The sequence below is a fragment of the Lissotriton vulgaris genome, chromosome 3_2 (genome assembly GCF_964263255.1).
Source record: "Lissotriton vulgaris chromosome 3_2, aLisVul1.2, whole genome shotgun sequence".
In the NCBI taxonomy this organism is placed as follows: Eukaryota; Metazoa; Chordata; class Amphibia; order Caudata; family Salamandridae; genus Lissotriton; species Lissotriton vulgaris.
In genome coordinates, this window is record NC_141690.1 from 298,836,341 (window position 1) to 298,850,598 (window position 14,258).

A 14,258-nucleotide genomic window follows, 5' to 3' on the forward strand; every position below is an offset into this window, starting at 1 on the left:
AGATTTTGGCAGCAGCATGTGTGTTATGTCTATAGGGGTGCGAGGATCAGACCTTACAACAACACTGGGTTAAGTTATCTGTGTAGCCTTCAGCACTTACTGTGCAGACAGAGTGCAGAACAAAACTGATATCAAAGCAATAACATATTATTTCTCTAATAAATCACGAAGCTCTTCTAGGTTGAAAGCTAAAACAACAATTATGTGTCGTGTGCAAAAGTGAAGCAAGAATAAAAACTGCGTGCAAACATTTAATAAACTCGTGCTAACTTAACACAGTATATAGAAAGGAAGTAGCTATATGACAATATCTGGCCTAGTTCTAAGAAAATGTCTCCCCAGAACTCGTTTATTCCAGGGCAGTTCCACGCCAGATGCAGAAAGTCCGCTATAGGGGCATGACAGCGTTCACACTCAGAGTGTCACGATGTCCTGGTGCTCCAACACTTCGCAGGGGCAGTACTGACGAATGTCCCGATCACCCTTCCACCGGTACCCTCGCTTCAAGAGCAAGACCACCAGCAGCAGGGAAAGGTGAAGTGGACAGAGAAGAGAATACCTGTACTTCGACTGGCACCCCTTACTTCTAGTGACTGCTATATGTCTCGCCGTCGACTCTGAAGGTGCCTAATACACAGAAGGGAAAGAAGCAGAGAATATACCACAAACCTTCCTTCACTATGCAGACTATTCTTAAATGGTAAACAAAACTTGTCCTACCAGTTTCTGCCCAGGTATTTGCCTCTCTTCTATATTGTGGAATGTTATCTGACTGAGCTTCCTGCAGTGAAGACATATATGAACATTAAAATCTTCACCCAGAATATTTCTCCACACTCGCTCACTCTCTCTCTCTGACTGAACTAGTACCTGTGAAGCCCTTTGTCAGACTTGGTCTTGGGGGTTCTATGAAGAGCTGATCTTCTTGTCAGATGTGCAAGCAAGAGTTCAACAGAATTTCCGTAGCATGCAAAAAGGATACAGGAAGGTACAAGGGGGAGGAAAGGAAAGGAAAAACGCAAGGGGGAATGTCCGGGGGTAAATACGAATGCTGACAATACAGTTCTTGTACTTGCTGGCTTGACGAGAAGATGTAACACCTTACTTGTAGAGTTCTGGAATCTCTTCAGTTGGATACTCAACTTCGTCGAGTCTGGTCAAGTCTTCCACGACACACGTCTTCTCATGAAGAGCAGCTATGATATCTGGATGACAGCTGTCACCGCTCTGGGACAGCGGCCGGGAACTTCGTCTGGACTGAGGTGCCTCTCTGAGCTGTGAGAGCGCACGGTAGGGATTTCTCTTACAAATGTCTCTGTAAACCCAATTACTATGACACGCTGAATATCTTCTATAATTGCTGTTATTCTCCCGTCATGAATAGTTGACGCGGAGCAGCGACTAGAACAAGCTTCTCGAACGGAATCTTCGTTGAAGTGCGCAGTTAGGAGCGCGCGCCTTCCAGAAGCCCACTAGAGGGCGCATCTATCGAATACTCTAAATGGAACATTGAGCGGCCATCTTAGGGAGGGGAACTATATACCATCTTATCAGTTCTCTAGTTCAATGACTCGGATTACCTCTGGAATTTCTCAGTCTGCCAGAGGAGCAAGGGAACCACACATTAGATCGTGCAGAACGGGGCCATGACAAGGATTTGGATAACAGTCTTGAGGAAGCTACAGTGGCTACTCGATGAATCCTGACAGTACCCCCTCTCAAGGACCGATTCATCGGTCCTGGTTTGTGTGGAAATCTGGAGTGAAAACGTTTCAGCAGTTGTGGAGCATGGATGTTACTGACAGGTTCCCAGGACCTTTCCTCTGGGCCAAACCGTTTCCAATCCACTAAATATTTCAATTTACCTTTTAAGTACTTGGAATCTAAAATATCCTTAACCTCATATTCTGTGTGTCCTTGAATGTTAAGCGGGTCAGGAGGTGTTGTAAGTCGTATAGGTGATTGTAGGAAGGGGGAGGCTCTAGTTGGCGCAGTGTAGCACTAGCGACAAGCAGGGACTCTCTCTTCCTCGTCAGGGCTGAGGGTTACCTTCCAGACAACCTCTGCTTACCCTCTAGGTAGTGTGGCTTAAGCAGTCGCAGGCTATTCTTTGGGGCACATAGGGTTAAACACTTGCAACAGTACACCTTTACAACCAACCCACCACACAACGAGACCAGACTGTATTCTGTAAAAATATATATCTTTATATAGATTTTAAGCAGGCTTGTGAATACAGTCAATATACTTTATGGAAACGGTTGCAGATTACTTGATTCGGGTTACCACAGTTCTTATGCAGTTCTCTTGAGGCCCGTAGGCCGGTGTTACTCAAAGTTCTTGTGGAGTCAGCGGCTTCCAGGGGATCTGTCCCACGTCGCGTTGCCTTCCCGGGGTCGTTGATTGTTGCGGCTCTTCAGCCGAGCAGGTCACTGGTCTTCCGGGGCAGCGGTGTTCTGTGGCGGCAGGGTCCTCTCCTCGTCGTCCGCTCCGACCTTGGAGGCGGCGGCTGTGCGGTGGTGACAAGTGGCAGTACGGTCCCCAAGTGCAGGACGTACCCAGCCAAATGTCGGTGCAGCTGTGGGCTCACAGCTGGGCTGTCGGGCAGACTACCGACTTTGCGGATCCTCGTAGGGCAACTGTCCGTCTTTGCAGGTGAGTGGCTGCTCGTTATGCAGTCACCTCGAGAGCTCGGACCGGACGGGTCCTCCTTTGCTTTGCTCTCGGGCTCCCGGTGCAGTTGCGGTCACGGTGTTCGGGCCAGCGGCGGCTGGTCCTTACTTTGCTCCCGCTGTTGCTGTGGGCCCCGGTCACGGTGGTCAGGTGGATGGCTTTGCCTTGGAGGAGATTCCTCCGTCAGTGCTGCGGCGATGGTCAGCACCCGCAGTCGCTTTCTTCCAAGGGGGTAGCGTCCACTGGTCCTGGGACGCTGGTCAGGGGGCAAGTTCAGTTGCAAGCCCTTGGAGATCTCTTTAGCAGAGTTTGGCACAAGTAGAGCAAAAGTCTTTTCGTAGTCTTTTTGTCTTCCTCTCCTTCAGCAGCAAGGCACCAGACACAGGCAAGAGTCAGCACCCTTCCTCGTCTCTCACGGTCCTTCTCGTAGGGCAGAGTCCTTCTGTGGCCCAAACCGGATCTAATTTTCAAGGAGCAGAGCTCCTTCTTTTATAGGCCAATTCTTTTGTTCTCGCAGGCCAGGGGGGCCTTTGCATAGCCACTCTCAGTTCTGGAGTACCCCGGCGGGTGTACTCCGGCTTCTGCTTTCAGTGTGAGGGGCAGGCGCATCAGACGCCCCACAGGAGGTGGAGCCAGCATTGTCCAGACAGGGGTGGCCAGAGTACCTTGTTGATGGGGGCTTCGCCCTTCCTGGGCCAGGTGCCGGCAGAGTCATCCGCCGCTCCCCAGGAGGGTGGAGCCAGCATTGTGGTGGCCGAGCACAGTGACAGTTCGAGTCAAGAGGCACTCCTACCTCCCACTAAGGTGTAATCTGCGCATTCACCACCTGTCATCCCTCCAGCCCTGTCACTCACACATCCCAGACAGACAGATACACATACCAGCAGAGGCGGCTGAAATGGTTAAGCAAGCAAATGCTAACTTTCTAAAAGTAGCATTTGCAAACCCAGGATACTAAAATAAACTTGACTACAAGAAATATCTCATTATCCTGAGTTCAGGCATACTAAACTTGACTCACTACCATGCTCCTTGAGCCTGCGGGGATTATAGGGTGTAATAATCCTCGCAGCTCAGTCTGGCCTAATGGAGCAGGTAGCCTTCAGTAGTGAAATACGGTCTTCGTGGTAAGTCACTACTAGGACATGCCACGCACATCAGGGCTTGTCCAACCTTAAACCTACAACGCACCCTGCCCGCAGGCCTACCATAGGGGTGACTAATATGTAGTCAAGGGAAGGGTCGGTGCTGGCAAGTGGGGACACTTGCCCAGCTAGCGTGACAGTACGAGACCGCACGCGGGTTCTGCGGTCGCAGTTCCCAGACACATCTTTACGGCTGCTTCGGTGGGTGGCGCAACCAGCGCTGCAGGCCCACCAGCAGTATTGGCATCTACAAGCCCCGGCACTCTCTCGTGCACTTTACTAGGGACTAACAGTAAATCCAATGCACCAATCATGGATACCAATCGTATGTACAATTTACAGTAGGGAGCACTTGCACTGCGGCACGGATCAGCCGTGGCGCAGTGCCCTGAGTATCGGAAAACCAGCAAAACATCGGAGGCACATCAGCAAAAAGTGGAAGGGAGACTCACGCCAAGGTGCCAGGTCTAACATGTGTCCCCTCCAGCTGAAATGTGGGGGGAACTACCCTTCCCCAGGGAGTTCCACATCACTAAGGCGGAAAAATCTGGACAGACCATCAGCGTTGGCGTGATCGGTGCCAGGGCGGTGTTCCACCGTAAAGTCCATACTCTGTAGAGAAATGGACCACCTCAACAGTTTCGGGTTCTCACCCCTCATTTGCATCAACCATCTGAGGGGCCTGTGGTCCGTCTGAACTCGGAAGTGAGACCCAAACAAGTAGGGTCTTAGCTTCTTCAGCGCCCAGACCACAGCAAATGCTTCACGCTCTATTGCACTCCACCTACTTTCCCGTGGAAGTAACCTCCGACTTATGAAGGCTACGGGTTGGTCAAAGCCCTCCTCAGTCATCTGTGAAAGAACAGCCCCTACACCATGCTCTGAAGCGTCTGTTTGCACAATGAACTCCTTGGAGAAATCAGGGGCCAGGAGCACGGGCGCCGTGCACATGGCAGTCTTCAGGGTGTCGAAAGCCTTCTGTCAGGTGTCAGTCCAAATCACATTCCTGGGCTGCTTTTTCGAAGTCAGCTCTGTCAAGGGGGTCACGATCGTGCCATAGCCCTTGACAAACCTCCTGTAATACCCAGTGAGCCCCAGGAAGGCTCTCACTGCAGTCTGGGTCTTGGGGGGTTCCCAAGCCAGGATGGTTTCGATTTTGGGCTGCAAGGGGGCTACCTTGCCACTCCCAACTTGGTGTCCCAAGTACACCACTGAACCCTGCCCAATCTGGCACTTGCTTGCCTTGATTGTGAGGCCTGCTCTGCGCAGGGCCATCAACACTTCCCAGAGGTGTCGCAGGTGTTCGGGCCAAGTGCCGCTGAACACCGCGATGTCATCCAACTGAACTCGTCCAGTCCAGCCAACACCTGGTTGACCAATCTCTGAAAGGTGGCAGGGGCATTCTTCATTCCAAATGGCATAACCCGGAACTGGAAATGCCCATCTGGGGTTGAGAATGCTGACCTCTCCTTTGCCCCATCGGTCAAGGCGATCTGCCAGTACCCAGACGTTAAATCAAACGTGCTGAGGAACCGGGCAGCCCCTAGCCAATCAATGAGCTCGTCAGCTCTGGGGATGGGGTGCGCGTCAGTCTTCGTGACTGAATTGAGTCCTCTGTAGTCCACACAGAACCGGAGTTCGGGTGTGGCTCCCGGCGCAGCAGCCTTCGGAACCAAAACCACAGGGCTGGACCAAGGACTGCTGGAAGACTCAACCACCCCGAGGGCAAGCATCTTGGAGACCTCCTCTTTGATGCAGGCCCGTACCCTGTCAGTTACCCGGTAAGCCTTATGCTTCACCGGTAAGCTGTCTCCAGTGTCCACATCATGGACGCACCAATCTGTGACACTCGGAACCAGGGAGAACAGGTCTGGAAACTGCCCCAGCAACTGGCGGCAGTCCTCCTGTTGTTCGGCGGTCAGGGAGGGTGAGAGGTTAACTCCATCCACTGACCCATCCTTCTCACAGGCCACCAAGAGGTCAGGAAGAGGCTCCGACTCCTCCTCCATTCCGTCATCGGTTGCCAACAAAATGCCCACTTCGGACCTTCGCAAGTGGGGCTTGAGGCGGTTGACATGTAGGACCCGCAAAGGGTTCCTGGGCGTCTTCATGTCCACCAAGTATGTCACGGGGCTCTTGCGCTCCACAACCTCAAATGGTCCTGTCCACTTATCCTGAAGGGCACAGGGCTCCACTGGGGCCAGGACATACACCTCCTGTCCAGGCTGAAGCTCGACCAGAGTGGCATTCTGATCGTACCACCGCTTCATTTCCTCCTGGCTCGCTTCCAGATTTGCCTCGGCAAGTTGTCTGAAGCGTCTGGTTTGGTTTCTGAAGGCCAGCATGTAGCTATATACATTCTGGGGAGGTTTCCTGGGAGATTGCTCCCAGCCTTCCTTTACCAAACTCAGTGGTCCTCTCACGGGGTGGCCGTACAGCAGTTCAAAGGGGCTGAACCCTCGGGACTTCTGTGGTACCTCGCGATATGCAAAAAGCAGGCATGGCAAGAGGACGTCCCACTTACGCCTCATCGGACCTTCCAGGCCCATGATCATGCCTTTGAGGGTTCGGTTGAATCTTTCAACCAACCCGTTACCTTGGGGATGGTAGGGTGTGGTGAACTTGTACGTTACGCCACACTCCTGCCAAAGGGACTTCATATATTTCGATATGAAATTGGTCCCCCTGTCGCTCACCACCTCTAGAGGGAATCCTACTCGTGAGAAAATTCCCATCAGTGCACGCCCCACCACGGGAGCCGTCACTGTCCTCAGAGGGATGGCTTCAGGGTACCGGGTGGCATGGTCCACCAAGACCAGGATGAACCTGTTGCCCATGGCTGTCTTGGGGTCCAGAGGCCCAACGATGTCAATACCCACTGGCTGGAATGGCGTACCGACCACAGGGAAGGGTTGGAGGGGAGCCTTGTTCTTCCCTCCCGTCTTTCCACTTGCCTGGCAAGTCGGACAGGTTCTGCAATAAGCGTCTGAGCTCTTATGCATTTGGGGCCAGTAAAAGTGGGTGACAAGCCTGTCATAGGTCTTGTCCATCCCCAAATGTCCTGCTAAAGGCACATCATGAGCCAGACCCAGTAGGAAGGCTCTGAACTTCTGGGGTACCACCAGCACACGGGCTGACCCAGGTTCAGCAGCCTTAGGCTCCGAATACAGGAGGTCGTTCTCCCAGTACACGTAATGTGTTTTGGCCTGAACACCATTGGCCTGGTCTGCAGCCTGCTGCCGCATACCCACGAGAGAGGGGCATTCTTTCTGCTCCCTGAAGAAGTCCTCCCTGGAGGGTCCTCCTTCTTGCTGCCAATGGGTCAGCTCAGGCAGGTCCCCCAGTTCGGCGATCTGTTCCCCTGTAGGCTCCAGGGCATCCCCCTCAAGGTCTGCCTCCTCCTGGACCGTAGGAACTTCAGGGGCCGGCTTCCCGTGCCCCCTGCGCCTTCTCCCTAAGGCCGGTTCCTGGGCCTCTCCTTCAGGCCCCAGGACCTCTCGATCACCCCTACTGGCTGCCATCGACCGGGTGGTCACGCACGCCCAGTCAGGCAGACCCACCATCCGCAGGTGAGTCATTTTCTCCACCTTCTCCCAAGGGGAGTGCTCCAAGTCGTTCCCTAGCAAACAGTCAACAGGCATGGTTTTTCTCACACAGACCTGCAGAGTACCAGAGACCCCCCCCCACTCGAAGGGAACTTGAGCCATCGGACACTGACTCTCAGAATAATCAGCGTTGATAACCCTACAGTAGGCATGGGGTACAACCTGCTCTTGAGACACCAGGTGCTGCCTCACTGCAGTCACACTGGCTCCTGTGTCTCTAAGAGCCTCGGCTTCCTTACCATTGATGATCACCACCTGCCCATATTTTTTAGTGTTAGAAGGCAGGTAGTTCGTAGGGATCATCTCGCTGTCTCCTAACGAGACCAGGGTCATGTGAACGGGATCTCCACCCCCCGGGACCATCATTTCTTCTCCCAGGTGAACGCTAGTCACTTGTCGGGGCGGAGCACCAGTGGGTGCGGGTTTTCCAAATAGGCGACACTTGGGGTCACTGGATATGTGCCCAGGCTCGCCACATTTGAAACAATTGAAGGGCCCCTTTGGAACAGGTTTACCTGTCGGGCCCCATTCTGCTTCGGGGGTGGGGGAGGCTGAGAACCCTGCTGCGGATTCCCTTGGGAACTACTTTGGAGGCCTTTTTGGAACCCTTTCTGTTTTCCCCCCTTGTCCCCCCCACTCTTCTGCTGGGGACCCTGCCCACTCTTGGCGGAATCTCCCACGGGACCCTTGTGGACCCTGGTGCTGAGCCAGCGGTCCGCCTCCTCAGCAAGCTTCCTCGGGTTGGACAGCTTGCTATCGATAAGGTGTTGGCGTAACTCAGGAAAACAGTGATCAGACAAGTGCTCCCATGCAATTAAATCAAAGAGACCTTGAAAATCATTAACTTTGTTACCTTTCACCCAACCATCCAGTGCTCTGCAAAAGTAAGTCACATACTCCACATACGTATTCCCAGGCCGCTTAGTGCATCCCCTAAACTTCTGTCTATACTTTTCAGGGGTAAGCCCGTACCTGTTCAATAAAGCTTCTTTCATGTGGGCATAGGATCTCTGATTCTCAACGGGCAAATCTAGCAAGGTATCTCTCCCTTCGCTAAGGAACCTTCCCCACAACCCCGCTCCCCAATCCTTGTCAGGGACCCGGTGGGAGGACATGGCTACCTCGTATGCCCTAAACCACTGTCCTATGTCATCCCCCTTAAAGAACTCCTTAACTACGTCCTTCGGGATGTGCACTCTTGACTCTACCTGCACTGGCGATGTGCTGCCACCAGAGGGAGGCCGATCCAAGTCTCTCTCCTTGAGACTTATCTCCCTCATTTTTATTTCGTAATCCATATGGTGCTTTCGCTCTTCCAGCGCCATTCTTTTGGTTTCAAGCTCCAGCTGGATTTTCATTTCTGCCAACTTTCTCTCGTGATTCCGGGTTTCCTTCCTGTCCGCCAGCTCCTCTGGCGACAGGCCTTTACCAAAGCTGTGCTCGCTGTCTTGCCTCTCGAGATCGATCAGATCCCCAAGCGCATTCTGCTCCTCCGTCGTATTCTGCTCGGCGAGGACGTCTTGCTCTTCCGGGGTCTTTCTGGACTCCACCCAGGCTTTCAGGGCCTTGTAGAGCTCCGGTTTGTTTTTGCAACCAGCGTGCGGAACCTTGAGTTTCCTACAGAAAAACTTCAGCTCCATCTTTGAGTATTTGTCCAGCTTTGCGGCGTCCCACTCTACCTCCAACACCTCGGAGGTCGTGGACTCCGCTCCATCCAGGCTCTTTGTGCCCGGCATGGTTTCTGCACTCGGAATCTTCTTTCGGCAAAATTCAAAAAGCAAAGTCTGTGGCTAAGTAACTGGACCGTAATCCTTGTGTAGTGGTCAGAAGCTCAGGTATAGATATCGCAAGTGTAAATTCGAAATCTCACCGCTGCCACCAATGTAGGAAGGGGGAGGCTCTAGTTGGCGCAGTGTAGCACTAGCGACAAGCAGGGACTCTCTCTTCCTCGTCAGGGCTGAGGGTTACCTTCCAGACAACCTCTGCTTACCCTCTAGGTAGTGTGGCTTAAGCAGTCGCAGGCTAATCTTTGGGGCACATAGGGTTAAACACTTGCAACAGTACACCTTTACAACCAACCCACCACACAACGAGACCAGACTGTATTCTGTAAAAATATATATCTTTATATAGATTTTAAGCAGGCTTGTGAATACAGTCAATATACTTTATGGAAACGGTTGCAGATTACTTGATTCGGGTTACCACAGTTCTTATGCAGTTCTCTTGAGGCCCGTAGGCCGGTGTTACTCAAAGTTCTTGTGGAGCCGGCGGCTTCCAGGGGATCTGTCCCACGTCGCGTTGCCTTCCCGGGGTCGTTGATCGTTGCGGCTCTTCAGCCGAGCAGGTCACTGGTCTTCCGGGGCAGCGGTGTTCTGTGGCGGCAGGGTCCTCTCCTCGTCGTCCGCTCCGACCTTGGAGGCGGCGGCTGTGCGGTGGTGACAAGTGGCAGTACGGTCCCCAAGTGCAGGACGTACCCAGCCAAATGTCGGTGCAGCTGTGGGCTCACAGCTGGGCTGTCGGGCAGACTACCGACTTTGCGGATCCTCGTAGGGCAACTGTCCGTCTTTGCAGGTGAGTGGCTGCTCGTTATGCAGTCACCTCGAGAGCTCGGACCGGACGGGTCCTCCTTTGCTTTGCTCTCGGGCTCCCGGTGCAGTTGCGGTCACGGTTTCGGGCCAGCGGCGGCTGGTCCTTACTTTGCTCCCGCTGTTGCTGTGGGCCCCGGTCACGGTGGTCAGGTGGATGGCGTTGCCTTGGAGGAGATTCCTCCGTCAGTGCTGCGGCGATGGTCAGCACCCGCAGTCGCTTTCTTCCAAGGGGGTAGCGTCCACTGGTCCTGGGACGCTGGTCAGGGGGCAAGTTGAGTTGCAAGCCCTTGGAGATCTCTTTAGCAGAGTTTGGCACAAGTAGAGCAAAAGTCTTTTCGTAGTCTTTTTGTCTTCCTCTCCTTCAGCAGCAAGGCACCAGACACAGGCAAGAGTCAGCACCCTTCCTCGTCTCTCACGGTCCTTCTCGTAGGGCAGAGTCCTTCTGTGGCCCAAACCGGATCTAATTTTCAAGGAGCAGGGCTCCTTCTTTTATAGGCCAATTCTTTTGTTCTCGCAGGCCAGGGGGGCCTTTGCATAGCCACTCTCAGTTCTGGAGTACCCCGGCGGGTGTACTCCGGCTTCTGCTTTCAGTGTGAGGGGCAGGCGCATCAGACGCCCCACAGGAGGTGGAGCCAGCATTGTCCGGACAGGGGTGGCCAGAGTACCTTGTTGATGGGGGCTTCGCCCTTCCTGGGCCAGGTGCCGGCAGAGTCATCCGCCGCTCCCCAGGAGGGTGGAGCCAGCATTGTGGTGGCCGAGCACAGTGACAGTTCGAGTCAAGAGGCACTCCTACCTCCCACTAAGGTGTAATCTGCGCATTCACCACCTGTCATCCCTCCAGCCCTGTCACTCACACATCCCAGACAGACAGATACACATACCAGCAGAGGCGGCTGAAATGGTTAAGCAAGCAAATGCTAACTTTCTAAAAGTAGCATTTGCAAACCCAGGATACTAAAATAAACTTGACTACAAGAAATATCTCATTATCCTGAGTTCAGGCATACTAAACTTGACTCACTACCATGCTCCTTGAGCCTGCGGGGATTATAGGGTGTAATAATCCTCGCAGCTCAGTCTGGCCTAATGGAGCAGGTAGCCTTCAGTAGTGAAATACGGTCTTCGTGGTAAGTCACTACTAGGACATGCCACGCGCATCAGGGCTTGTCCTACCTTAAACCTACAACGCACCCTGCCCGCAGGCCTACCATAGGGGTGACTAATATGTAGTCAAGGGAAGGGTCGGTGCTGGCAAGTGGGGACACTTGCCCAGCTAGCGTGACAGTACGAGACCGCACGCGGGTTCTGCGGTCGCAGTTCCCAGACACATCTTTACGGCTGCTTCGGTGGGTGGCGCAGCCAGCGCTGCAGGCCCACCAGCAGTATTGGCATCTACAAGCCCCGGCACTCTCTCGTGCACTTTACTAGGGACTAACAGTAAATCCAATGCACCAATCATGGATACCAATCGTATGTACAATTTACAGTAGGGAGCACTTGCACTGCGGCACGGATCAGCCGTGGCGCAGTGCCCTGAGTATCGGAAAACCAGCAAAACATCGGAGGCACATCAGCAAAAAGTGGAAGGGAGACTCACGCCAAGGTGCCAGGTCTAACAGTGATTGAACCTTTTTCAGCAAGGATACATGGAAAACTGGATGTACCCCAATCTTGGTCGGAAGTTTCAATTTTACAGTAACTGGTCCTAACACCATCTCTATGGTATATGTACCCACAAATCTGGGTTGAAACTTTCTGTTTCCCTTCAAATGTAAATTTTTAGTGGACAACCACACCTGATCTCCTTCTTGGTACTGTGGGGACTTTTGTCTATGTGAATCTGCAAACTTCTTATAGGTTAGCTTTCTCTAAATTCTAAATTCTTCTCAGCAGATTTGTGCAAAGAACTCAAATCTAAAAGGGCTCTCTTGGCTGCAGGGACATCTAACTCCTCTTTCAAAACCATAAAGTTAGGATGTCTACCAAAGTTCAAATAAAACGGAGAGTAACCTGTAGACGCACTCTTCGCATTATTGCAAGCAAACTCTGCCATCCACAACTTTTCTGACCATTCCCCACCTTGATCCAATAGAAATAACCTCAAGTACTGTTCTAATTCTTGATTGATCCTTTCTGTCTGCCCATCGGATTCTGGGTGATAACTAGTAGACAGTCTACCCTCTATCCCCATACCCGTTAGGAAGGCCTTCCAGAAGTGAGAAATAAATTAGGGACCTCGATCTGAGACCACTATCTTAGGGACACCATGAATTTTTACTATATTTTCACTAAATACTCTAGCTAATTGGACTGCGGCTGGAATTCCTGACAGAGGGACGAAATGACTCATCTTGGTGAAGGTATCTACCACCACCAGGATGGTATCAAATCCCTTGCTCAACGGTAGATCTACTATGAGATCCAAGGAAATTGTAAGCCATGGAGAAGTTGGAGTGGGCAAAGGCTGCAAAAACCCTTGGGGAGCCTGTCTAGTGGGTTTACTTCGAGCACAAGACTCGCAAGACTGAACATATTTCTTGATCTGATCGGACATCCCAGGCCACCAAAAATAACGCTGCACCAGTTCTTGAGTCTTAGCAATTCCTTTGTGACCCGCTAAGGGATGATCATGGCAGCTCCGCTAGGCCTTTTCTTGGAGATCAGTGGTAGGAAGATATAAGGCTTCTTTGACATAGGGTAACTGCTGTCGACACTGGCGTTCTTCTCCTTGTAGAACCCACTGCTGAATCTCTTCTGTGGTTAAACTCTTACGGACCTCTTCTTTGAAATTATCCAAAGTAAGTGCACACACTATCTTTGTTTCTGGAATGATTGGTTTCGCTTCAACAGTATGCTCAGATTCTTCAGTCTGTAATCGGGACAGTGCGTCTGCTTTTCCGTTCTTGGGGCCAGGTCGATATGTAATCACGAAGTCGAAGTCTGCAAAGTAAAGGGACCAGCGCAACTGACGTGGAGTCAAGGTCTTAGCCGTCTTTAAAAACTGCAAATTTTTGTGATCGGAATAAACTGTGACTGTATGTCGTGCCCCCAACAGATAGTGCCTCCAGTCCTCAAAAGCATCCTTTACCGCCAATAATTCTTTCTCCGTGATGGTATAGTTAATTTCAGCAGAGTTCAGTTTTCTAGAGCGGTATGCCACGGGATGCAACTGTCCAGTCTTTGGATGGCGTTGGGAAAGGACTCCCCCGATGGCCTGATCTGAAGCATCGGCTTCCACATAAAATGGTTCAGCAGGATCCGCATGCAGAAGGATGGGGGCAGAAGTGAATTGTTTCTTCAGACTCAGGAAACCGGAATTTGAATCATCCGTCCATTCAAATTTAACTCCTATCTTCAAGAGAACAGTGATGGGAGTTATCAGTTGAGAAAATCCCTGAATAAATCGCCGATAGAAATTGGCAAAGCCCAGAAATCTTTGAATTTCTTTCACGTTCTTGGGGGCAGGCCAATCTTCCACTGCTTTTACTTTTCCTGGATCCATGGTAACTCCCTGAGGTGAGATAACGAATCCCAAAAATTCCACTTGTGACACATGAAAAACACTCTTTTCCAATTTAACAAATAGCTGATTCGCTTGCAATCGTTCTAAGACCAAACGTACATGCTGAGTGTGTTCCTGAGGGTTCTGAGAGTAAATCAAAATATCATCCAGGTAGATGATGGCAATCTTATCAATTAAATCACTCATGATGTCGTTGATAAAATGTTGGAACACTGCAGGAGCATTACAAAGGCCAAATGGCATGACACAATATTCAAAAAGACCAAACTTGGTTCGAAAGGCGGTCTTCCACTCATGCCCTTCTTTCATGCGAACCAAGTGATAAGCTCCTCGCAAATCCAGTTTGGTGAAAATTTGAGCTTCCTTAATCTGATCCAAAAGAACAGAAATCAACGGCAACGGGTACCTATTTTTAATGGTGACCTGATTTAATGCACGATAGTCTATGCAAGTTCTTAGGCTACCTTCTTGCTTCTTCGGTATGAAGAACAGTGGTGAGGAGACTGGAGACTGAGATGGCCGGATAAATCCATTAGCAAGATATCGATCTAGGTATTCTTTTAAATGTACATTTTCAGCTTCTGTCAGAGCATAAATTCGACTACATGGGAGAACTTCTCCAGGTTCCAAGTCTATGGTGCAATCGTAAGCACGGTGGGGTGGCAACAATTCGGCTTCCTGTTCACTGAACACAGTCTCTAGATCTCGATACTCTGGAGGG

The 14,258-nt window shown here is 51.6% G+C and overlaps 1 protein-coding gene across 1 annotated transcript in view; it reads right to left on the reverse strand.

Annotated features, from left to right (window-relative positions):
• LOC147725755 (CD5 antigen-like) overlaps positions 1-14,258 on the reverse strand; it is a 445,735-nt gene that overhangs the window by 134,960 nt on the left and 296,517 nt on the right. The gene's annotated exons all lie outside the window — the stretch shown is intronic.